The sequence below is a fragment of the Pseudophryne corroboree genome, chromosome 4, assembly GCF_028390025.1.
Source record: "Pseudophryne corroboree isolate aPseCor3 chromosome 4, aPseCor3.hap2, whole genome shotgun sequence".
NCBI classification, from domain to species: domain Eukaryota; kingdom Metazoa; phylum Chordata; class Amphibia; order Anura; family Myobatrachidae; genus Pseudophryne; species Pseudophryne corroboree.
In genome coordinates this window covers 596,634,070-596,659,243 of record NC_086447.1, presented here as the reverse complement: position 1 = coordinate 596,659,243, position 25,174 = coordinate 596,634,070, and positions in this window count along the sequence as shown.

Here is a 25,174-nt window from a genome sequence, read left to right as displayed (position 1 = left end):
GCTTCAGAGGATGGAGAGCAGCAAAAGGCCATTCAAGCCTATACAGCTACCTACGATTGTTATGAACCACAGGTAGTGGTTCATTCCTAATTTATGTTTATAAGTAGTCTTGCAGGCCAGGATTTCCCGTTGCTCTGGTTTAAGAAGATTCTTGTTTGCTGCCAGTGGTGAGTCTGTGTGATTGCAGCTTGTTCCCATGTGTTCAGCCTCACCTGTCTGTTGATTGCACCTCTCAGTTGTGCAGCAGGGCAGTGCAATTCACAGACGCTGGTGATATTTCCAGATTTCCAGGTTTCCTGGGTTCCAGAGTTCTTGAGTTCTGAGCTAGTCCCTGCCAGTTCCTGAGCTCCTGTCTAGCAGTGTCTGTCTAGCTGCTTTGAGTGTCGGTTCCTGTGTCGATTCCAGTGTCTGATCCTGTGTCCTGCCGTGAAGCGTTCCTGTCCAGGAGTCCTGTGGCTTTGTCTGTGCCTGGTCGAATATCTGGCTTCTAGGTGTCCACCGGTCTGTCGTTTGGGATTCTGCCTGTCCTCCAGTTCTGAGAGTCTGTGTCGGCTACATTGGGGGTTCCTGTCCGTTTGCCAGTACTTGTACCGGTTCCGTGAGTAGCGGCTTTGCCGCGTCCGTCGGCTCAGGCCGCAGTATTCTTTGGTTATAATTTGTTTCTGGTGTTTTGCAGAGGGTTCTGCTTGTGCTGTCACCGCCGGTACACAACGGTATTGTGTCGGCGAGTGGACAGCATTTCCTTTGTTGTTCTTTTCCTTTGGCGGCGAGCCGCACATATATTTAGGTTTAGGGTTGTTAGTAGCCCCTAGCCTTCTGTTTGTTTTAGCTAGAGGTTCCCTTGTTATTATCCTGTCTCGGTTCACGCCTTGTCTCAATCTAAGACCTGGGGGCATCGGAGTTGGGCAGACCTAATCCGCCCTTCAAACGCGGCTGCCGTGGGCCCAAGAAACCATAGTAACTCAGGCGTGAACGGACCACACGGGTGAAACAACGGAGGTAGGGTGCTAGGGGCTATTTCCACACCACACCTTATTTCAGCGTCACGTTCTGGTGCTCTGGACTCACTACGCAACATCTTCCTTGTTCTGAGCACCAGGAACCTAACATTATCACCAGCCCTACAACAAAAAAGAAATAAAACTTTTTCTTTTTTGGCCCAGTCCAGTGTCTTGTCTAGAATCCAGTCCTGTCTAGAATTCAGTGTGCAGAATCCAGTCCGGTGTTTAGAATCCAGTCCTGTCTAGAACTCAGTGTGCAGAATCCAGTCCGGTGTTTAGAATCCAGTCCTGTCTAGAATTCAGTGTGCAGAATCCAGTCCGGTGTTTAAAAATCCAGTCTTGTCTTGTCTAGTTTAAAAATCCAGTACAGTCTTTTCTAGTCTAGTCTAGTCTAGTCTAGTCTTGTCTTGTCTAGTTTAAAATCCTCCTATGCCAACTATGCAAGCCCTGCAGGCGTCTCTCTCAGCCCTGAACTCTGCTTTCAGTGCTTTGAAACCTGAGCGGCTGGAAGTTTTGCAGCAATCCTTAAAGCAACTGCAAAACCTTCTGACCAAAATTTTGCTTATTTTGCCAGAAGTTCTTGAGAGCTCATTCTCTAAAGAGACTCTTGTTCACAGTATGGTGACAAGTGAATCCTCAGGTTTAATTACAGAGAAAAAGTTTGAAAGTTTTCTGCGGCCCAGGCTCTCAGAAGAGGAGCGTCTGCGTCGCAGAAACTTAGATTTATGCCTATATTGTGGGGGTTTAGGCCACTATCTGCAGACCTGTGAGTTGCGCAAGCCAAAGTGTGGCAACAAGTCCTGCCCTCTGGCCAAGTTGAGTCAGGATACAAGACCTACTCCTGTCTCAACTGTGGCAGAGGTACTTGTCACACAACCCACACTAAAAAGCACTCTGTCCTATAATTGGGGTCCTTGGGCTAGGGAGCCCCATTATAGATTCAGGAACCAAAAGGAGAATGTTTCTCTCCTCTCTTGATTTTCCTGTGGAAGCAGAGTTGCAAACCCCTGGAGTGGTGCCCGATGCCCAGGGTCCTAGAGTGGTGCCCGATGCCCAGGGTCCTGGAGTGGTGCCCGATGCCCAGGGTCCTGGAGCGATGCCCGATGCCCAGGGTCCTGGAGTGGTGCCCGATGCCCAGAGTCCTGGAGCGGTGCCCAATGCCCAGAGTCCTGGAGCGGTGCCCGATGCCCAGAGTCCTGGAGCGGTGCCCGATGCCCAGAGTCCTGGAGCGGTGCCCGATGCCCAGAGTCCTGGAGCGGTGCCCGATGCCCAGTGTCCTGGAGCGGTACCCGATGCTCTAGGTTATAGAGGGACATCGAATATTATTGCTCAGGTGTCAATACCAAAAGGGGTCTCAGAAGCTGTTACCCCAGGTAGAGACTTGAAAAGCGCAACTCCAGAGAAGGTGTCTAAAACCATAGTTCTAGAAGGGAACTCGAGAAGCAAAACCCCAGTAGGGATCTTTAAAGTAATATCCCCAAGTGGGGTCTCGAGAGACACAGCCCCAAAGAAGGGTCTAGAGGTCACTTCCCCAGGAAAGGACTCAAGAGGCATAGCGTTAGTGAAGGTTCTGAAGGTTATAGCTTCAGCAAAGGTCCCGGAAGTCTTAGTCCCGGGATAAGTTTCGATAATTATCGACTCAGAGAGGGAGGCCGACGGCTCGGTCCCAGAGAGGGAGGCCGACGGCTCGGTCCCAGAGAGGGAGGCCGACGGCTCGGTCCCAGAGAGGGAGGCCGACGGCTCGGTCCCAGAGAGGGAGGCCGACGGCCCGGTCCCAGTGAGGGAGGCCAACGGCCCGGTCCCAGTAAAAGAATCCGAGGTGCTGGCCCCAGCGGCGTTCCCGAAGGCCACTGCCCCAGCGGGGTTCCCGGAGGCCACTGCCCCAGCGGGGTTCCCGGAGGCCACTGCCCCAGCGGGGATCCCGGAGGCCACTGCCCCGGGTGGGGTTCAGAAAGTCACTGCCCCTGGTGGGGTACAGAAAGTCACTGCCCCGGGTGGGGTTCAGAAAGTCACTGCCCTGGGTGGGGTTCAGAAAGTCACTACCCCAGGTGGGGTTCAGAAAGTCACTACCCCAGGTGGGGTTCCGAGGGCCACTGCCCCAGGTGGGGTTCCGAGGGTCACTGCCCCAGGTGGGGTTCAGAAAATCACTGCCCCAGGTGGGGTTCAGAAAGTCTTAGCCTCGAGTAAGGTCAATAGTGACCAGGTCCTAGCAAAGCACTCTAGTCAGTCAGATGGGAAGGAAGCAGATCCTGACTCTTTTGATATCTCAACATCTATAATCTTTGATGGGGACTTAGTCCAATTTCTGGCGCTTTACAAACACTATTACACCATTTTGTTGTTTAGACCATTTTTGGGCATCACTTCAGAGAACCGTGTGCTCTATCTGATATATTCCTTTTAAGGAGAGCCTTTTGAGTGGGCAATTAGCCTAATGAAAGCTGAAGATCCCATTCTTCAGGATCCCCCGGCATTCAGTGATGCAGTTATTAAGAGATATGGTTCCAAAGAAATTGGTTCAGGTTCCTCTAGGTCACCCGTCTTATCTGCTGAGAGTTCACCGTATTCTGTAAATTCAGCACAAAAGTCTCAGCCCGTTGTTTTGACTGCAGGATGTGCTTTTCTCTCTTCTTCTAATAGTAGTACTTTGCCTGAAAGTTCAGCTCCCAAGGTTAAGAAACCAATCTCTGATTTGAACCCAGCCTTGCTGGGAGGTACCATCAGTTCAGACAATGTTTGGGGAATTACCTTGGTCAGACCGCAAAAACTTTGTAAAAATAATAATAAGAAGAAAAAGAAATGATTATTGACTCTTGCCTTGTTGAAAAAAAAAAAAAAGATTTTTTTTTCCTTTCCTTGTCTTGTGTCCAGTGTCCACCGTCAAGGGGGGGGGCACCGTTACAAGCTGTTGTCACAGCTTGTTTCTGTTAGACCAGTGTGTCAGGTTTTTTTTGTATCCCTTGTTTTGGAAAGTCTGAATTTTGGGGTCCTTTGACCCCTCCTCAAGGGGGGGGGTAATGTTATGAGCCACGGCTGTGGCTCATTCCTGTTTGCATTTTTGGTTATGTATTTTATGTTATACTTCTGTTTCTGTTCCCCGTGGGTGTCATGGGGTGTTCGGAGCCCACCCTTAAAGAGAGGGTACTGTTATGAACCACAGGTAGTGGTTCATTCCTATTTTATGTTTATAAGTAGTCTTGCAGGAAAGGATTTTCCGTTGCTCTGGTTTAAGAAGATTCTTGTTTGCTGCCAGTGGTGAGTCTGTGTGATTGCAGCTTGTTCCCATGTGTTCAGCCGCACCTGTCTGTTGATTGCACCTCTCAGTTGTGCAGCAGGGCAGCTGCACGATATAATTAATTAAGACTCTCTGTTATATGCTGGCTCAGTGCAATTCACAGACGCTGGTGATAATTCCAGATTTCCAGGTTTCCTGGGTTCCAGAGTTCTGAGTTCTGAGCTAGTCCCTGCCAGTTCCTGAGCTCCTGTCTAGCAGTGTCTGTCTAGCTGCTTTGAGTGTCGATTCCAGTGTCTGATCCTGTGTCCTGCCGTGAAGCATTCCTGTCCAGGAGTCCTGTGGCTTTGTCTGTGCCTGGTCGAATATCTGGCTTCTTGGTGTCCACCGGTCTGTCGTTTGGGATTCTGCCTGTCCTCCAGTTCTGAGAGTCTGTGTCGGCTACATTGGGGGTTCCTGTCCGTTTGCCAGTACTTGTACCGGTTCCGTGAGTAGCGGCTTTGCCGCGTCCGTCGGCTCAGGCCGCAGTATTCTTTGGTTATAATTTGTTTCTGGTGTTTTGCAGAGGGTTCTGCTTGTGCTGTCACCGCCGGTACACAACGGTGTTTTGTCAGTGAGTGGACAGCATTTCCTTTGTTGTTCTTTTCCTTTGGCGGCGTGCCGCACATATATTTAGGTTTAGGGTTGTTAGTAGCCCCTAGCCTTCTGTTTGTTTTAGCTAGAGGTCCCCTTGGTATTATCCTGTCTCGGTTCACGCCTTGTCTCAATCTAAGACCTGGGGGCATCGGAGTTGGGCAGACCTAATCCGCCCTTCAAACGCGGCTGCTGTGGGCCCTAGAAACCATAGTCACTCAGGCGTGAACGGACCACACGGGTGAAACAACGGAGGTAGGGTGCTAGGGGCTATTTCCACACCACACCTAATTTCAGCGTCACGTTCTGGTGCTCTGGACTCACTACGCAACATCTTCCTTGTTCTGAGCACCAGGTACCTAACAACGATATAGGCAAAAGAGTGGGAATGCACGTGACTCAAGTGCAGTGGAGAATGATTTCAACGTTGTGCAAGGTACTGCAACCCTTTGAACTTGCCACACGTGAAGTCAGTTCAGACACTGCCAGCCTGAGTCAGGTCATTCCCCTCATCAGGCTTTTGCAGAAGAAGCTGGAGGGATTGAAGGAGGAGCTAAAATGGAGCGATTCCGCTAGGCATGTGGGACTTGTGGATGGAGCCCTTAATTTGCTTAACCAGGATTCACGGGTGGTCAATCTGTTGAAATCAGAGCACTACATTTTGGTCACCGTGCTCGATCCTAGGTTTAAAGCCTACGTTGTATCTCTCTTTCCGGCAGACACAAGTCTGCAGAGGTTCAAAGACCTGCTGGTGAGACACTTGTCAAGTCAAGCGGAACGTGACCCGTCAACAGCTCATCCTTCACATTCTCCCGCAACTGGGGCTGCGAGGAAAAGGCTAAGAATTCCGAGCCCATCCGCTGGCGGTGATGCAGGGCAGTCTGGAGCGAGTGCTGACATCTGGTCTGGACTGAAGGACCTGCCAACGATTACTGACATGTCGTCTACTGTCACTGCATATGATTCTGTCACCATTGAAAGAATGGTGGAGGATTATATGAGTGACCGCATCCAAGTAGGCACGTCAGACAGTCCGTACGTATACTGGCAGGAAAAAGAGGCAATTTGGAGGCCCTTGCACAAACTGGCTTTATTCTACCTAAATTCCCCCCCCTCCAGTGTGTACTCCGAAAGAGTGTTTAGTGCAGCCGCTCACCTTGTCAGCAATCGGCGTACGAGGTTACTTCCAGAAAATGTGGAGAAGATGATGTTCATCAAAATGAATTATAATCAATTCCTCCGTGGAGACATTCACCAGCAATTGCCTCCAGAAAGTACACAGGGACCTAAGATGGTGGATTCCAGTGGGGACGAATTAATAATCTGTGAGGAGGGGGATGTACACAGTTAAAGGGGTGATGAATCGGACGATGAGGAGGAGGTGGACATCTTGCCTCTGTAGAGCCAGTTTGTGCAAGGAGAGATTGATTGCTTCTTTTTTGGTGGGGGCCCAAACCAACCAGTAATTTCAGTCACAGTCGTGTGGCAGACCCTATCGCTGAAATGATGGGTTTGTTAAAGTGTGCATGTCCTGTTTATACAACATAAGGGTGGGTGGGAGGGCCCAAGGACAATTCCATCTTGCACCTCTTTTTTTCTTTCATTTTTCTTTGCATCATGTGCTGTTTGTGGACTATTTTTTGAAGTGCCATTCTGTCTGACACTGCAGTGCCACTCCTAGATGGGCCAGGTGTTTGTGTCAGCCAGTTGGGTCGCTTAGCTTAGCTATCCAGCGACCTTGGTGCACCTCTTTTTTTCTTTGCATCATGTGCTGTTTGGGGACAATTTTTTTAAGTGCCATCCTGTCTGACACTGTAGTGCCACTCCTAGATGGGCCAGGTGTTTGTGTCGGCCACTTGGGTCGCTTAGCTTAGCCATCCAACGACCTTGGTGCACCTCTTTTTTTCTTTGCATCATGTGCTGTTTGGGGACAATTTTTTTAAGTGCCATCCTGTCTGACACTGCAGTGCCACTCCTAGATGGGCCAGGTGTTTGTGTCGGCCACTTGGGTCGCTTGGCTTAGCCATCCAACGACCTTGGTGCACCTCTTTTTTTCTTTGCATCATGTGCTGTTTGGGGACAATTTTTTTAAGTCCCATCCTGTCTGACACTGCAGTGCCACTCCTAGATGGGCCAGGTGTTTGTGCCGGCCACTTGGGTCACTTAGCTTAGTCATTCAGCGACCTCGGTGCAAATTTTAGGACTAAAAATAATATTGTGAGGTGTGAGGTGTTCAGAATAGACTGGAAGTAAGTGGAAATGATGGGTATTGAGGTTAGATCAAAATGACCCCCAAATTCTATGATTTAAGCTTTTTTTGAGGGGGTTTTGTAGAAAAACACCCGAATCCAAAACACACCCGAATCCGACAAAAAATTTTCAGGGAGGTTTTGCCAAAGCGCGTCCGAATCCAAAACACAGCCGCGGAACCGAATCCAAAACCAAAACACAAAACCCGAAAAAATGTCCGGTGCACATCACTAATACAGGTTGAGTCTCCCTTATCCAAAATGCTTGGGACCAGAGTTATTTTGGATATCGGATTTTTCCGTATTTTGGAATAATTGCATACCATAATGAGATATCATGGTGATGGGAACTAAATATAAGCACAGAATGCATTTATGTTTCATATACACCTTATACCAGGGGTGGGCAATTATTTCAGCTGGGGGGCCGCTTAACACTTCCAGCGAATATTCGAGGGCCACACACAAAATACTCAAAAAGAGTCCCCTTTTTACACATTACGGCAGACGCGTGCCCTTTTTTACACATTACGGCACACAGCGTCCCTCTTTTTACACATTACGGCAGACAGCGTCCCTCTTTTTACACATTACGGCAGACAGCGTCCCTCTTTTTACACATTACGGCAGACAGCGTCCCCTTTTTACACATTATGGCAGACAGTGTGCTCTTTTTACACATTACGGCAGACATCGTCCCCCTTTTTTACACATTACGGCAGACATCGTCCCCCTTTTTTACACATTACGGCAGACATCGTCCCCCTTTTTACACATTACGGCAGACAGCATCCCCCATTTTTACACATTACGGCAGACAGCATCCCCCATTTTTACACATTAAGGCAGACAGTCCCTACCCCCCTTTCCTCCCCTCCCCTAAACCCATATTGCAGTTTTTAATCCCCCTCCCTCCCCACCCCTAAACCTATATGGCAGCTTAAGCACTGATCCAGGGGTTGGCTGGACAGGGGGTTTACCTGTTTGTCACCGTGACAAACGATCCCCGCTGTCCGAAGATCCGCGCTGCTGCTGGCCGGAGTCACCACTGATGTGGCCTCTCCTGCTCCGGCTCGCTGCCCGCCGCTTCTCCTCACTGGCCACCGCTTAATCTCCTCCTCACAGGCCGCCGCTCCTGGTCACTGCAGTGCCCGCTCCCCGTGCCGCCCAGCTAACAGAGGAAATCCCGGTCAGCTGACTCTGTGACGTGACCGGGATTTCCTCAGCGGCGCCGCGTCTGAGAGCAGTGCAATGACAAGTGGCCTGTCGGGCCGCTTGTCATTGCACTCTGGTGGGGCACAGCGGGCCAGGCAGGATCGGTCCGCGGGCCACATCCGGCCCGCGGGCCGCCTGTTGCCCACCCCTACCTTATACACACAGCCTGAAGGTCATTTTAGCCAATATTTTTTATAACTTTGTGCATTAAACAAAGTGTGTCTACATTCACACAATTCATTTATGTTTCATATACACCTTATACACACAGCCTGAAGGTCATTTAATACAATATTTTTAATAACTTTGTGTATTAAACAAAGTTTGTGTACATTGAGCCATCAGAAAACAAAGGTTTCAATATCTCACTCTCACTCAGAAAAGTCCGTATTTCGGAATATTCCGTATTTCGGAATATTTGGATATGGGATACTCAACCTGTATATAGATATATAGATAGATAGATAGATAGATAGATAGATAGATGAGAAAGTACTGCGCCACTTGTAAAGAGCCTAATAATCTCAGATAATTAATAGTCCTTGCAATCACGATTCAACTCAATAAAAATACCAAAAAAAAGTGAGAAAAAGACACTCCCTGGTATGTAAGGGCGTCCGCTGCACCCCAGGTGCACAGAGATGGTCAATCAGTGCAAATAATCTGATATAAAACAGGGTGATGGGGGTATGAGCGACCAATGGTACTAGCCATAATATTGTCATTGACAACCATTGGTCGCTCATACCCATCCCCCTGTTTTATATATATATATATATATATATATCCCCAGCAACTCATCACCTCCATCCCTTGTATAATATATTTAATGACCCCCTGACCACTTATACATTATATTTAATGGTCTTTTTACCACTCATATTAAATATTTAATCATCTCCCTCCTCCAAGCCACCCCTTATACATTTAATTATCCCTTCCTCACCCGCGCTCTATATATATTTAACTATCCCTCCTCCCTCACCCCATACATATTTCATAAACTTATCTTATCCTCACACGCAGTGCTATGTCTGCTTGTCGCTGCCGCTGACACCAGAGTGTAGACAATGAGTTGGACGGTACTTTCAATGAAGGGGATGAAGGTACTACTGTACAGACACAGGTGCACTGGTGCAGGCATTGGGGATGAATCTACTCTCAAGGCTCCACTGGTCCTTGGGTACTTACCCTCTGGCCACCACCCCCACCCCCCGCCCATCCCCCCCTTAATCCAGGACTGCATAAACGCATAGCTAAATGAAATAAATATATTAATTAAATGTCGTATTTTGCCTAATTGTAGAGTAATAAATGGGAAATCTATGTTTAACCCCTGCCTGGCATGGTCACATCAGATGCGACCACACCAGCAAGTGCTTTATCTGACCTGCTCACACAGGATGTAATCAGTCAAGTAAACAGTGTTTGCAGCTGCAGAGATAATCCTTTTGCCTACCCGCACCCACCCCCAGTGTATGCCATGCTGCCAATCATTGCTGATTGGTCAGATGTTTAAAAAAAATAAAAATTTGTGTTCCTGGCTAGGAAGGTGGAGAGGAAATTGTTTACAATATGGGGCAGGTGGTGGACTCTAGAAATTTTAAGGATAAATAAAGTCTAGATTTGTATTTCTTTCCTTATTGTACTCTGGGATGTTCTGGGGGTGGATACCCTCGTGGCCAGCCTTGCTATGTTGTATTTCGATATACTGTGCTTACTCTGCTATGCTTCTGCTTATATTGGAAGTGACGTGTTTGGGTTGTGTTACTCCCAGACACAGACGCTTTGCGACTGTGTGACTTATGAGACATTTTATTCGCTGATGTACCATGTGCCTTATAAATGTACAGCTGTTTATGTGTATTTTGTGTATGTTTGTAGTTTTAAGTTTGTTTTTTGTGTAAGTTGTTAATGCAAAATCAAAAAATCAAATAAAAATTATTGAATTTAAAAAAAATAAATGAATTTTTTTTTTATTTTGACACATATATAATAAAAAATAATTATTATTTTTTTTACCAAAATCATTTTGTATAAGGTAAAAATCAATGTTCTTTACCTAATTCACTCAGAAAAAAAACACCAACAATTTCTGAGTGTTTGTTTTTGGGAAAAATTGGCAAATAAGTTGTTAAATATGGTTAGAGATAAATAATGATTTTATTAATATTATTATTATTATTATTATTATTATTATTATTATTATTGTTATTAATAACAGTTTCTTATATAGCGCAGCAAATTCTGTTGCGCTTTACAACTGGACACAATTAGACAAAACTGGGTAAAAATAAACAGTCATTGAGGTAGGAGGGCCCTGCTCGCAAGCTTAGTGCAGATTAGATACTCAAAGTTACATCTTTGACCAAATACAGTAGTCATATACTTAGATCAACGCTGATCGTTACACTTGAAAAGTAGAGCAAACACATTCTGTACAGATACATTTATAAATGTAGAGTGAAGATTTCTTGTGAGAATTCTATGTTCACCTTGTTATTAACATAGTTTTCCTTGACTAAATGTTCCTTATAGAATGTTTACTTGTGTGAGTATATCTTAGACATCTGTTCTGTTGTGCTTAATCTATGTGAATACTGTATAATTATGCGCATAGAATGTACAGTAAACCTGCTGTATCTTTCATAGTCAGTTTGTCAACTTCAGGATGCTACAACTATTGCAAGTACTGTATTACACCTACAGTAGTATCATACGCCAGCTTCTCAGCCTTTTTACCCTCTTAAATCAAATAGTCATAATATGGCAAAGTCTTATCTACAGTTTACTGTCTTTGGTTTAATACATATTTGATTGTATTGTTATGCAATAAGAATGTATTAAAATGAGGATGTAGTTTATTTAAAAATTTCAAGTACAGTACATATGTATTTATAAATGGCTACACAAAAGTCCATTGTTACTGATATACTCTTGTAAGTGCTGTTGAGTTTAAATATAAAGGTATGTAGATTTGGATAATATTAATTCTTAAAAGTAGCCCCACTATAGATCACTTCAGCTAAAAAAAAATAAAAAATAAAAAGAACAAAATGTTTGGAATTTGCTACGTTTCAATGACAATTACAGATAGTTACTTAATAAATAATGAATTAACTGTAATATATTACTAATTACTAGTATTACTGTAAATATTTAATCATATTAAGAGATGAAAATTCCATAAGTAGAAACAAAGATCCAATTGATTAAAGACATTTGGTAAATATGACAGTGAAACATACTTATCTCTTTCCTTTCTAGCATTGTTAATCTCAAAATCCATTGGTGTTGTATTTGTATTGTCTTTTATCTGCTGGAAGTACAAACTGCTTGTTTTATGCATGAGTGAGAACAGTAATGTGAGGACTGGTTTATCTGTCCTGCAGTCATTATATTGCCATCATGGCAAGGTGTGGCTGCTCTAGGAAGAGTTTTTAAATAAACAATGTAAACAAACTGATGGGGAACTTTTACAAATGTTTATTTAACTACATACAAAATAGTTTATGGCATGATAACTTTATAGGTTACTGAACAAATAGATACAGTAGTATAAGTATGATAAAAAAACAGAAAACAGTTTGATTTTAAGTCCAAATGTATACCTCCCAACCACAGCAGCCATGAGGGGGGGACTGGTGTCCTGGGCCCTTAAAGAGAGGGGGCCCACCCCTGGCTCCTACCGCCAGTACCTGTAGAGATGCACCAGTATGTAAACTAGAGATGAGCGCCTGAAATTTTTCGGGTTTTGTGTTTTGGTTTTGGGTTCGGTTCCGCGGCCGTGTTTTGGGTTCGAACGCGTTTTGGCAAAACCTCACCGAATTTTTTTTGTCGGATTCGGGTGTGTTTTGGATTCGGGTGTTTTTTTCAAAAAACACTAAAAAACAGCTTAAATCATAGAATTTGGGGGTCATTTTGATCCCAAAGTTTTATTAACCTCAAAAACCATAATTTACACTCATTTTCAGTCTATTCTGAATACCTCACACCTCACAATATTATTTTTAGTCCTAAAATTTGCACCGAGGTCGCTGTGTGAGTAAGATAAGCGACCCTAGTGGCCGACACAAACACCGGGCCCATCTAGGAGTGGCACTGCAGTGTCACGCAGGATGTCCCTTCCAAAAAACCCTCCCCAAACAGCACATGACGCAAAGAAAAAAAGAGGCGCAATGAGGTAGCTGTGTGAGTAAGATTAGCGACCCTAGTGGCCGACACAAACACCGGGCCCATCTAGGAGTGGCACTGCAGTGTCACGCAGGATGGCCCTTCCAAAAAACCCTCCCCAAACAGCACATGACGCAAAGAAAAAAAGAGGCGCAATGAGGTAGCTGTGTGAGTAAGATTAGCGACCCTAGTGGCCGACACAAACACCGGGCCCATCTAGGAGTGGCACTGCAGTGTCACGCAGGATGTCCCTTCCAAAAAACCCTCCCCAAACAGCACATGACGCAAAGAAAAAAAGAGGCGCAACGAGGTAGCTGTGTGAGTAAGATTAGCGACCCTAGTGGCCGACACAAACACCGGGCCCATCTAGGAGTGGCACTGCAGTGTCACGCAGGATGTCCCTTCCAAAAAACCCTCCCCAAACAGCACATGACGCAAAGAAAAAAAGAGGCGCAATGAGGTAGCTGACTGTGTGAGTAAGATTAGCGACCCTAGTGGCCGACACAAACACCGGGCCCATTTAGGAGTGGCACTGCAGTGTCACGCAGGATGTCCCTTCCAAAAAACCCTCCCCAATCAGCACATGATGCAAAGAAAAAGAAAAGAAAAAAGAGGTGCAAGATGGAATTGTCCTTGGGCCCTCCCACCCACCCTTATGTTGTATAAACAAAACAGGACATGCACACTTTAACCAACCCATCATTTCAGTGACAGGGTCTGCCACACGACTGTGACTGATATGACGGGTTGGTTTGGACCCCCCCCAAAAAAGAAGCAATTAATCTCTCCTTGCACAAACTGGCTCTACAGAGGCAAGATGTCCACCTCATCATCACCCTCCGATATATCACCGTGTACATCCCCCTCCTCACAGATTATCAATTCGTCCCCACTGGAATCCACCATCTCAGCTCCCTGTGTACTTTGTGGAGGCAATTGCTGCTGGTCAATGTCTCCGCGGAGGAATTGATTATAATTCATTTTAATGAACATCATCTTCTCCACATTTTCTGGATGTAACCTCGTACGCCGATTGCTGACAAGGTGAGCGGCGGCACTAAACACTCTTTCGGAGTACACACTTGTGGGAGGGCAACTTAGGTAGAATAAAGCCAGTTTGTGCAAGGGCCTCCAAATTGCCTCTTTTTCCTGCCAGTATAAGTACGGACTGTGTGACGTGCCTACTTGGATGCGGTCACTCATATAATCCTCCACCATTCTATCAATGTTGAGAGAATCATATGCAGTGACAGTAGACGACATGTCCGTAATCGTTGTCAGGTCCTTCAGTCCGGACCAGATGTCAGCATCAGCAGTCGCTCCAGACTGCCCTGCATCACCGCCAGCGGGTGGGCTCGGAATTCTGAGCCTTTTCCTCGCACCCCCAGTTGCGGGAGAATGTGAAGGAGGAGATGTTGACAGGTCGCGTTCCGCTTGACTTGACAATTTTGTCACCAGCAGGTCTTTCAACCCCAGCAGACTTGTGTCTGCCAGAAAGAGAGATCCAAGGTAGGCTTTAAATCTAGGATCGAGCACGGTGGCCAAAATGTAGTGCTCTGATTTCAACAGATTGACCACCCGTGAATCCTTGTTAAGCGAATTAAGGGCTCCATCCACAAGTCCCTCATGCCTAGCGGAATCGCTCCGTGTTAGCTCCTCCTTCAATGTCTCCAGCTTCTTCTGCAAAAGCCTGATGAGGGGAATGACCTGACTCAGGCTGGCAGTGTCTGAACTGACTTCACGTGTGGCAAGTTCAAAGGGCATCAGAACCTTGCACAACGTTGAAATCATTCTCCACTGCGCTTGAGACAGGTGCATTCCACCTACTATATCGTGCTCAATTGTATAGGCTTGAATGGCCTTTTGCTGCTCCTCCAACCTCTGAAGCATATAGAGGGTTGAATTCCACCTCGTTACCACTTCTTGCTTCAGATGATGGCAGGGCAGGTTCAGTAGTTTTTGGTGGTGCTCCAGTCTTCTGTACGTGGTGCCTGTACGCCGAAAGTGTCCCGCAATTCTTCTGGCCACCGACAGCATCTCTTGCACGCCCCTGTCGTTTTTTTAAAAATTCTGCACCACCAAATTCAAGGTATGTGCAAAACATGGGACGTGCTGGAATTTGCCCATATTTAATGCACACACAATATTGCTGGCGTTGTCCGATGCCACAAATCCACAGGAGAGTCCAATTGGGGTAAGCCATTCCGCGATGATCTTCCTCAGTTGCCGTAAGAGGTTTTCAGCTGTTTGCGTATTCTGGAAAGCGGTGATACAAAGCGTAGCCTGCCTAGGAAAGAGTTGGAGTTTGCGAGATGCTGCTACTGGTGCCGCCGCTGCTGTTCTTGCGGCGGGAGTCCATACATCTACCCAGTGGGCTGTCACAGTCATATAGTCCTGACCCTGCCCTGCTCCACTTGTCCACATGTCCGTGGTTAAGTGGACATTGGGTACAACTGCATTTTTTAGGACACTGGTGAGTCTTTTTCTGACGTCCGTGTACATTCTCGGTATCGCCTGCCTAGAGAAGTGGAACCTAGATGGTATTTGGTAACGGGGGCATACTGCCTCAATAAATTGTCTAGTTCCCTGTGAACTAACGGCGGATACCGGACGCACGTCTAACACCAACATAGTTGTCAAGGCCTCAGTTATCCGCTTTGCAGCAGGATGACTGCTGTGATATTTCATCTTCCTCGCAAAGGACTGTTGAACAGTCAATTGCTTACTGGAAGTAGTACAAGTGGGCTTACGACTTCCCCTCTGGGATGACCATCGACTCCCAGCAGCAACAACAGCAGCGCCAGCAGCAGTAGGCGTTACACGCAAGGATGCATCGGAGGAATCCCAAGCAGGAGAGGAATCGTCAGAATTGCCAGTGACATGGCCTGCAGGACTATTGGCATTCCTGGGGAAGGAGGAAATTGACACTGAGGGAGTTGGTGGGGTGGTTTGCGTGAGCTTGGTTACAAGAGGAAGGGATTTACTGGTCAGTGGACTGCTTCCGCTGTCACCCAAAGTTTTTGAACTTGTCACTGACTTATTATGAATGCGCTGCAGGTGACGTATAAGGGAGGATGTTCCGAGGTGGTTAACGTCCTTACCCCTACTTATTACAGCTTGACAAAGGGAACACACGGCTTGACACCTGTTGTCCGCATTTCTGGTGAAATACCTCCACACCGAAGAGCTGATTTTTTTGGTATTTTCACCTGGCATGTCAACGGCCATATTCCTCCCACGGACAACAGGTGTCTCCCCGGGTGCCTGACTTAAACAAACCACCTCACCATCAGAATCCTCCTGGTCAATTTCCTCCCCAGCGCCAGCAACACCCATATCCTCCTCATCCTGGTGTACTTCAACACTGACATCTTCAATCTGACTATCAGGAACTGGACTGGGTCTTGCAGGGGGCGTGCAAATGGTGGAAGGCGCATGCTCTTCACGTCCAGTGTTGGGAAGGTCAGGCATCGCAACCGACACAATTGGACTCTCCTTGTGGATTTGGGATTTCGAAGAATGCACAGTTCTTTGCTGTGCTGCTTTTGCCAGCTTGAGTCTTTTCATTTTTCTAGCGAGAGGCTGAGTGCTTCCATCCTCATGTGAAGCTGAACCATTAGCCATGAACATAAGCCAGGGCCTCAGCCGTTCCTTGCCACTCCGTGTCGTAAATGGCATATTGGCAAGTTTACGCTTCTCCTCCGACAATTTTATTTTAGGTTTTGGAGTCCTTTTTTTTCTGATATTTGGTGTTTTGGATTTGACATGCTCTGTACTATGACATTGGGCATCGGCCTTGGCAGACGACGTTGCTGGCATTTCATCGTCTCGGCCATGACTAGTGGCAGCAGCTTCAGCACGAGGTGGAAGTGGATCTTGATCTTTCCCTAATTTTGGAACCTCAACATTTTTGTTCTCCATATTTTAATAGGCACAACTAAAAGGCACCTCAGGTAAACAATGGAGATGGATACTAGTATACAATTATGGACTGCCTGCCGAGTGCAGACACAGAGGTAGCCACAGCCGTGAACTACCGTACTGTACTGTGTCTGCTGCTAATAATATAGACTGGTTGATAAAGAGATGTCGTAGTAGTATGTATGTATAAAGAAGAAAGAAAAAAAAAAAAACACGGTTAGGTGGTATACAATTATGGACAATTATGGACGGACTGCCTGCCGAGTGCAGACACAGAGGTAGCCACAGCCGTGAACTACCGTACTGTACTGTGTCTGCTGCTAATATAGACTGGTTGATAAAGAGATGTCTATGTAACTATATATGTATAAAGAAGAAAGAAAAAAAAACCACGGTTAGGTGGTATACAATTATGGACGGACTGCCTGCCGAGTGCAGACACAGAGGTAGCCACAGCCGTGAACTACCGTACTGTACTGTGTCTGCTGCTAATATAGACTGGTTGATAAAGAGATGTCTATGTAACTATGTATGTATAAAGAAGAAAGAAAAAAAAACCACGGTTAGGTGGTATACAATTATGGACGGACTGCCTGCCGAGTGCAGACACAGAGGTAGCCACAGCCGTGAACTACCGTACTGTACTGTGTCTGCTGCTAATATAGACTGGTTGATAAAGAGATGTCTATGTAACTATGTATGTATAAAGAAGAAAGAAAAAAAAACCACGGTTAGGTGGTATACAATTATGGACGGACTGCCTGCCGAGTGCAGACACAGAGGTAGCCACAGCCGTGAACTACCGTACTGTACTGTGTCTGCTGCTAATATAGACTGGTTGATAAAGAGATGTCTATGTAACTATGTATGTATAAAGAAGAAAGAAAAAAAAACCACGGTTAGGTGGTATACAATTATGGACGGACTGCCTGCCGAGTGCAGACACAGAGGTAGCCACAGCCGTGAACTACCGTACTGTACTGTGTCTGCTGCTAATATAGACTGGTTGATAAAGAGATGTCTATGTAACTATGTATGTATAAAGAAGAAAGAAAAAAAAACCACGGTTAGGTGGTATACAATTATGGACGGACTGCCTGCCGAGTGCAGACACAGAGGTAGCCACAGCCGTGAACTACCGTACTGTACTGTGTCTGCTGCTAATATAGACTGGTTGATAAAGAGATGTCGTAGTAGTATGTATGTATAAAGAAAAAAAAAAACCACGGTTAGGTGGTATACAATTATGGACGGACTGCCTGCCGAGTGCAGACACAGAGGTAGCCACAGCCGTGAAACTACCGTACTGTGTCTGCTGCGACTGGATGATAAATGATATAAAAAAAATATATATATCACTACTGCAGCCGGACAGGTATATATTATATATTATATAATGACGGACCTGCTGGACACTGTCTGTCAGCAGAATGAGTTTTATTTTTATAGAATAAAAAAAACAACAACACACAAGTGAAGTCACACGACGAGTGTTTAACTTTTTCAGGCAATCACAATATAAGTATACTACTAACTATACTGGTGGTCAGTGTGGTCAGGTCACTGGTCAGTCACACTGGCAGTGGCACTCCTGCAGCAAAAGTGTGCACTGTTTAATTTTAATATAATATTATGTACTCCTGGCTCCTGCTATAACCTATAACTGGCACTGCAGTGCTCCCCAGTCTCCCCCACAATTATAAGCTGTGTGAGCTGAGCAGTCAGACAGATATATAATATATATAGATGATGCAGCACACTGGGCTGAGCCTGAGCAGTGCACACAGATATGGTATGTGACTGAGTCACTGTGTGTATCGCTTTTTTCAGGCAGAGAACGGATATATTAAATAAACTGCACTGTCTGGTGGTCACTCACTATATAATATTATGTACTCCTGGCTCCTGCTATAACCTATAACTGGCACTGCAGTGCTCCCCAGTCTCCCCCACAATTATAAGCTGTGTGAGCTGAGCAGTCAGACAGATATATAATATATATAGATGATGCAGCACACTGGGCTGAGCCTGAGCAGTGCACACAGATATGGTATGTGACTGAGTCACTGTGTGTATCGCTTTTTTCAGGCAGAGAACGGATATATTAAATAAACTGCACTGTCTGGTGGTCACTCACTAGTAAACTCTCTGCACTCTCTACACTTCTACAGTACTCCTCCTAGTCCTAAGCTCCAGTAAATCTCTCTCTCTTATAATCTAAATGGAGAGGACGCCAGCCACGTCCTCTCCCTATCAATCTCAATGCACGTGTGAAAATGGCAGCGACGCGCGGCTCCTTATATAGAATCCGAGTCTCGCGAGAATCCGACAGCGTCATGATGACGTTCGGGCGCGCTCGGGTTAACCGAGCAAGGCGGGAGGATCCGAGTCTGCTCGGACCCGTGAAAAAAACCATGAAGTTCGGGCGGGTTCGGATTCAGAGAAACCGAACCCGCTCATCTCTAATGTAAACTAACAGCAGGCTGATGTGCACAGAGGACTTCTTAAAACAAGCCTTATCTGTGCATCAGCTCTCTGTGAACCGTTCCTGTAGGTCCGCAATGATCCAACTATATGTAACGTCACAATGTACTGTATGACATCACATAGGGGTGAAGCAGTGCGGTAGAATCTTTCTTTTTTTTTGGTGGGGGAGAAGGGGCCCTGTTTATTTTGTCAGTCCTGGGACCCACAGTTTCTAACGGTAGCCCTGCTCCCAACTGTCCCGATCTTCGCAAAACAGTCCTGTTTTTTTTGGGTATGTCCCTCTGTCCCTCTCGTGGGCCGCATTGTCCCGCAGTTGGAAGGTTCCCTACCACTCGCTGTTCTGCTTAGTTCAGAGCAGAGCAGTGGTGAATAGATAAAAGCAAACAGGAAGTGGGTGTGTTTACTGTCTGTCTATAAATATCTGGTCCTCCTAACATCATTTACACCTTGACAAAGACCTTATCGGTTGAAACGCGTTGGTGTTCTTTGGCTGCCCAGGACTTGGTGAAGGTACAGCTCAATAGGGGGAGCTTCATAAATACCCCTATATGCGATATACTGTGCCTTCCTGGAAGGTCATTTTGGGTACACATTTTAAGTGTAAAAATATTGTTTCTAAAATAAACTTGTATAAGTCTGCACCATGATTCCCCTTTATTTGTTTTGCATGTACCTTAACTGAAGAGCTTGACAAAGAATCATACACGGTGGGGACGACTTATTACAAGCTTAAATACTATCGGATATTTCCAGTGGTTGGAGTATTCAGGAGGAGACCAGATAAGAGACTTATTCCATTCTTATTGGACTGACTGACTTTATTTGGACATTTTAAGCTTTATAATTAAGAGATTTTTGCTTGGTGAAAATTACTTGGAAGAATACATTTCTCACATAAACCTATCCTCTTATAATTAGAAGGATTGGTGTCATAATTCTAAAACACTAAATAAGGTGTGTTATATATCCTCTTAAACACGCAGGAGAATACTTTTCTTTATTTTTGGAGAGAATTGTTTGGAAGAATATATTTTTCATATGATTAGAAAGATTGGTTTCATGATTTGATAACACTGAATAAGGTGTGCTATATACCCTTTCAAGTGCGCAGGAACTTTTTTCTTTAGTGGTGAATAGATGCTCTGCGCATGTGCACAGCGTCTATTCTAGTGGACCAGAGAGACTGGGGGCATGGCCAGCACAGAGCCGGCCGGGCCCCACTGTGACGAAAATGGGGGACATGGCTCGCGATCTCTGCATTCACGTGAAGCCACATCCCTTTTCAACAGGCCATGACCCTTTTTTGGCGGTGTACGGGTCCCAACTTCAAACCTCTGGATGTTGGGAGGTATGCAAATGTAGATCCTAAAAATCAGCTAAAAATCAGCTCTGTTTATTGCATCTACATGGTAAAATAAGGCTGATTTAAAGTTAAAGGTCAATTGTACTTGTGGCCTCCCTGGGAACGGAAGTTATTTTCAGTAGAAGGCATGCAAATGTAAGTAAAGGTGAGCACACACCAGTGACATATGGTGAGGTGATTCAGATCCTTACCTGTCATACTCCAGTATACACCAGAATTTTGACTATATAAAGAATATAAAAAAATACAAAGAATATATTATAAATATCTTCTTTGTATTATTTTAATAATTTTTGTAGTCAAAACTCTGAAATAAAAAGTCTATGACAGGATATGCTGTGTGTCCCCAGACCTATATATGACCCTTTAGAAGCATACTGTGACAATTCTGACTATATTCCTCATGTTCTGTGACACCCTTTCCAAGTATATTCTGCCAGACTGGACGCCAGAGTCCCCTCCAAACACAGACATGGTAACAGCCATGTTGGTTTCAGTCAGCTGACCGGCCACTGCCAATCATGAGCTGACACTGAATCAGCTGACTTCAGCAGCCAATCCCGACAGGCCAGGGGGGGATAAATAGGGCATCCCAGGAACTCTCAAGCTACCAGTGCCACTGTTTCCACAGCCTTTTTTACATGAGGAAAAAGCATTTCTGTGTGAAGCCCTCAATGTGAATCCTGTGCAATTCCATCTAGCACCTCTGGCTTCCTGGTCCCAGCCGGTCCAGTTACCGGATTCCAGCTGGACCAGTTACCTGATTCCATCCAGTCCAGTTACCCGATTCCAGCCAGTCCAGTTACCTGGTCCCATCCAGTCCAGTTTCCCGGTTCCATCCAAAAACCATAGACCATCGGTTCTGGCTGATTACCACAGTCTCTCAGTTCTAGCTGATTAAGGGTGGTGTTATTCAGGTTTGTTAGCAAACCAAAAAAGCACACAAATGGGCACAGCCATGTTGCACTGCAGGTGGGGCAGGTGTAACTTGTGCAGAGAGATTTAGATTTGGTTGGATTAGATTGTTTCTGTGCATGGCAAATACTGGCTGCCTTATTTTTACACTGCAATTTAGATTTCAGTTTGAACACACCCCACCCAAATTTAACTCTCTCTGCACATATTACATCTGCCCCACCTGCAATGCAACATTATTTTGGCCATTAGTGTGCTTTTTTTGGTTTGCTAACAAACCTGAATAAGGCCCTCAGTTCATTACTTGTTCCTGTTGTTCTCACTGGTCCACTGTCTTCCAGCAATACTATTCAGTTTCAAGTCCTGCCTTCCAATTTCCAAGTTCCAGCGCTAGTAAGGGACTTGTGGTTGTTGTTATTATTATTATACGACAGCAGTGGACATATAGCAGCAGCGTATATCATCACTGAAATGACTGATGGACAGGATACTACCTCTGGTCTGATGCAGCACAACACAACAACACTGTAAGGGACTTGTGGTTGTTGTTGTTGTTGTTATTATTATACGACAGCAGTGGACATATAGCAGCAGCGTATATCGTCACTGTAATGACTGATGAACAGGACACTACCACTGGTCTGATGCAGCACAACACAACAACACTTTATACAGCTACACTGGATATATGGCAGCAGACAACACCAACACTGTGACTGGCTGGACTGATGCAGCACAATACACTGACTACACTGGACTGGACAGCACAACACAGCACCACTTTATACAGCTACACTGGCAGAAGAGGACACCAACACTGTGACTGGCTGGACTGATGCAGCACAATACACTGACTACACTAGACTGGACTGAGCAGCACAACACAGCACAAGACTCGCCACCCCACTTTCCCGCCCCCACACAGACACTGAACACTGAGGACACGTCCTCTCAATACACTCTCCGAGACTGGAGTGAAAATGGATGCGATATGCGGCTCCTTATATGGAATCCAAATCCAGCGAGAATCCGACAGTGGGATGATGACGTTTTGCAGCGTTCGGGTTTCCGAGTCAGGCGGGAAAACCCGAGCCGGGCTCGGAACTGAACTCGGAAGGCAAAGTCCGGTAGGGTTCGGTTCTCTGAGAACTGAACCCGCTCATCTCTAATTATGATGGGTATTTAATTATAATTTAAAATGATAGGATAATTGCAATGTAAACCTTATTGATGGTTTATATTGCATTCTGAATTACTAGTAACATTAAAAGAGCTAAGGGGCGTTGTGGAAAAAGATAGTAGTGTATACTTGTAGGGACATCAGATGTGTTTTTACATACTAATGGGATCCTTATATAAAAAACTTTTTTGCAACTGAAAATCATCAACTGGAAAAATACAGATTGTTATTACTAGGTAGTATGAAAAACATATGTGTATAGGGGAGTTTATAGGAAAACACCATAGTTGATTACCTCATTGAGGCCATGGGCAGTGACTGTATTGAGTCTAAGGGGTATATTTACTAAACTGCAGATTTTTAGAAGTGGAGATTTTGCCCATAGCAATCAATCAGATTCTAGCTATTATCTTGTAGAAGGTGCTAAATAAATAATAAATAGAATATGATTGGTTGTTGGTATGGGCAACATCTCTACTTCTAAATACCTGCACTTTACTAAATATACCCCTAAGAGTGCATTAACTTTCTCTTTGTATTAGGACTTTGGTGAGATCACCACCTCTTATTCCTAATCTCACATGATCATACCTCCCAACATTACTGTCTCCAGGAGGGACACAATGCTCTGCTTCTGGATTTTTCTCTTCATTTATGATTGCAGGCACCTGTGTTGAACAGGTTAATGGATAAAAAAAGGTGTTTCAGCTCACGTGATGGCAATCCTAAATTCAGAGGGATGTCCAGGAGCAGAGCATTGTGTCCCTCCTGGAGAAGGTCATGTTGGGAGGTATACATGATCCAGGTCAAAAGCTTTCAGATCTATGTTAGAGCATTTGTGAGCTCTTAGAAATTGTCTCGCGACTGATGAATTGTTTTTCATTTTTTGAGTGTCTGCAAGTACATTTCTAATATTACCTGCGTGTTCCAAAGTCCTAATCTATTAATTAAAGTTTTAGTAGATGTGATGTTATGCCAACATATTTTAGGTCACAGGGGCATTCTAAATAATAGACTACTCCCATTATGTTGCAGTTGAAGAATTGGCTAATCTCAATCGTATACCTAAATATACCTCTTTATCCACTCTGGTCATGTGGCTACAGGCCTTGCAGCTGCCACATAGGAAAGTGCCTTTGATTTTGGATTTACATTTTGGGTTCCTTTCAAAGTGGCTGTTCAGCAAATTATCACAAAGATTGGTAAATCTGCACCAAATGAATGACAGATGTGGTACCAGTACATTTCTGAGATCGGGGACCACCATGAGAATGTCCCAGAGGTTTTTACTGTGGCCTGAAGATCCTGTCAGTTCTTACAAATTATCCCACAAATCAGATATTATTGGTGCCATTGGCTCGGTATCCGGGCTCTATGTCGACCATGTAGAAGTCGACAGTCATAAAATAGACCACTAATGGTTGACATGCAGTAGGTCAACATGGTCAAAAGGTTGACATGGACTATGGTCGACAGGTACAAAAGGTTGACATGTGTAAATGGTAGACACACATATGATAGACATACATATGGTGTCACAAACTGCGGAGTTTGTGAATCCGTTGAGTGAGTGCTAGTGGAAGAAGTAGATGCTTCTGCAAGGATGAACTGACGAGGACGAATGTAATTTCTTCTCAGAAACTTTTATTAAAGTAGAGACATGTGAGAGCAAAAATAACTGAAGAATAAGATGCAAAATCCGGAAAACTTAAATGAAGAATGTCCAAGAACAAAAGTTACAGAAAGAAAGCATCAGCTGTGGCTGAAGCGCACTGAAATAGTTTGTATGCTGGATGATTACTGAAGTGACTGAAGAACACTGAAAAAGTTTGTATAATGGATGATTGCTGACGTGACTGAAGAACACTGAAGAAGTTTGTATAATGCATGATTACTGGTCAAGGATGAAGGACACTGATGACTGTTGAGTTTTCCTCAATGGATAGGACTACAGGAGGCCCGCGGGGCTGAGGTAATCACTGGTGGTTATGCAGCTGAAGATCCTTGAGGCTCACAGGTAAACCTGTGGGAAGCACAGAGCTAAGACACCTGTACTGAGACAGAAACATAAAGCACTGGCAAGGTTTGAAACCGGACTGCCCCCTTTTACCAGGGAGTACAGCCTGTGATTTGCTAGAAGAGACCAGAGACCAAATCCCATTGGCATACTATGAATTGGTCTCCAACATGGCAGCCCCCAGTACTGCAGACACGCCAGAGAAGGGAATCTTACTCAGGCAGCCTCTCTGCACAGTGCTCCAGAGAAGGGGATCTTACTCAGGCAGCCTCCCTTCACAATGCTCCAGTGGCTGCTGCCTGCACACTCACCCGCTCCCTCTCAGCTGCAGTACACCAGCAACCCTTGCAGACTTCCGCCACTGCACCGCTAGCCACCGGACAGGGAGCCCCTGGAGACCGTCACCGTAGGTGAGTCCCCGGTCCATGACATATGGTTGGCACAGCTTTTTGGTTTCTTTTAGGAGTTTAATCAACTTTTTCATACTTTACCATCTATGTGGACTATGGTTGGGAATAGTAATCTGTGCCGAGCGCAGCTATAGTGGAGTGAGCCACCTCACCCAAAGCATGGTGAGTGAAGTGAGCCATGCGAGGGGACATTGTACACTAATTGGGGTTACAGGTGCTTTGACAGTGAGAACGACACCAAAAAAAGTAACAGTGTTGTGTCAACCTTTTTTGTGTTGACCTTTTGACCCTGTCGACCATTTCTACTATCAATCTTTTGTCAAGTTAACCGTTTCATGTGTCTACCTTTTGACCCTGCCGACCTAATGCATGTCAGCC